The following is a 1,992-nucleotide window of genomic DNA, read 5'->3' as shown; positions in this document are numbered from 1 at the left end:
AACAAACTCCCTACCATTATCTGTGATGATTCTTTGAGGAGGTCCATACTGCCAGAACATTTTGACAAGTTTGCTAGCTACTGAAGCTGCTGACTTGTCAGGAATTGCATAGGCTACAGGGAACTTGCTCCATAAACAAGTGCAGGTCAGTATGAAGCGGTTTCCTTGTGCTGTTACATTAAATGGTCCTATTAGGTCAATTCCCACCACTTCCCAGGGGCCACTTGTTTTTATCGGCTTTAGCTGTGGTGCTACAGTTTTTATCTGCTCAAATTTTTGACATTTTGCACATTCAGCAATCCATTGCAGTACATCAACATACAATCCAGACCAGTAATAGCGAGAGTTTATCTTTTGTAGTGTCTTATCACGTCCCATATGACCACCTTGAGGGGAGTCGTGACAGTGGATAAAGGCCAGCCTTCTTTCTTCATCAGTTATTAGATCCTATCTGTTGGCTTTACCTTTAGGTCCAATGTAGAAAAGTTGACCAGAGTCTATAGGTATGACAATAAATTTAACCACAAGGCGTTTATGTGCCACTGAATTTGACAACAACCAGTCATTTTAAGGGCTGATATTGACTGTTATTGATCAAGTCAATACAGTATTTTTTATTGATCAAACATCTAGGCATTGTTTATGTAAGTCTGAGTTATATACTGCTCAGTGCTCATATACTGTGTAACTGCTAGACTACTTGTTATTGGTTTCTGTTATGTGTATGTTAAGCTGGAAGTGGAAAAATTTAATACTAGTCTAGTAACACTTTTCTAGCATGAGACGTTCCATAAGTTTATGGGTGTTTACAAGTTTCTACTTGTCTATTCAGCTCCAGCAACAACAACAACAACAACAAACAACAACAACAACAAAGCAGCACAACTTCAAGGCTGCAGCAGGGAACTGTTCTAGATAGATAGATGTGTTGAATATTTCTAATGTTTGTTTTAAATCAATTATAAATTGAATTCTACTATGTGCTCCTGTTTATCTTCCGTGCAAGAGTAATTTTGCAGACTGACACGTAGTATAGTCATCTAATTTGTAAGTTATTCAAAGTCACAACGTTGTACTTGGTAATAAGAGTACCATCTAGTTTGAATGAGCGAGCTTGACGGCTAAATGAGCACTTCTGGTTTGATGTCAGGGTTCCTGATTTTTCTCCAGTCTTGAGAAACACTAAAATGTCTCTTTCGGTGTACGGTCTCATTTCTTTCACCGGGCAAATCACTGACGTCTGAAACAGAATATTTGGCGCCAAATTTAATTAGGTTGCACCATATATGGTATGTGTACGCATGCGTTATAGCCGCAGCAGGGCAAATCACCGACTCCTGAAACAGATTATTTGGCGCCAAATTTGATGCAGCTTCACTCTTTATATGGTAAGTTGGCGCATGCGTCGTAGGCTAAACAGGGCAAATCACTGACGGCTGAAACAGAACATTTGGCGCCAAATTTGAGGCGGCTTCACACTTTATATGGTAAATTGGCGCATGCGTCGCGCCCTTAGCAGGGCAAATCGCTGGGACACCGGCAATCAAGGCTAGAAAAAAGCATTTTGGGGTTTGCTGATGACTTTGCGAGGAAACATCGGCCCGACCTAGTTGAATGTACAACCGACCTCATTGACTTTCCGACCGACCTCGAGCTCATTACCCAAGGCCCGGATATCCGGACTAAGGTATAGTAGTGGGCCAATGCAGATGCAAATGATGCTATCCGACCAATAGACGAGGTGTCATTACCGACCAATATAGACAAACGTGATGTCATCATAACTAAGGCTCTACCTCTTTGTTTGGCAGCTGTCCTACGAGAATTCAGCCATCGGGCGTCCGTCCTGTACATGGTGTTTATTCCTTTACTTTACGGGTTTGTTACATGGAAACAACGCCTTGTACGTGTATGTTTTCCACCAACAACCAGGCGTCTAGGGAGCGAAGGTGTAGCGCTAGCTGTACCCGACTTGTAACATTTTTCTTGTTT

General features: G+C 41.8%; 1 long non-coding RNA gene across 3 annotated transcripts in view; it reads left to right on the top strand.

Moving 5' to 3' along the window:
* The window catches only part of LOC134188030 (uncharacterized), an 11,565-nt gene extending 10,338 nt beyond the window's left edge, over positions 1 to 1,227 (top strand). For 2 of the 3 annotated variants that reach the window (XR_009971238.1, XR_009971236.1), the window contains one exon: positions 833 to 1,227. This is a non-coding gene — a long non-coding RNA (uncharacterized LOC134188030). The remainder of the gene's footprint in view (positions 1 to 832) is intronic. The other variant, XR_009971237.1, reaches the window with a different exon arrangement.
* The last annotated feature ends 765 nt before the right edge of the window (positions 1,228 to 1,992 follow it).

This window comes from Corticium candelabrum, chromosome 12 (assembly GCF_963422355.1).
Source record: "Corticium candelabrum chromosome 12, ooCorCand1.1, whole genome shotgun sequence".
NCBI lineage: Eukaryota > Metazoa > Porifera > Homoscleromorpha > Homosclerophorida > Plakinidae > Corticium > Corticium candelabrum.
The sequence above is the reverse complement of the archived record's forward strand: the minus strand, read 5'-3'. Positions and strand labels throughout refer to the sequence as shown.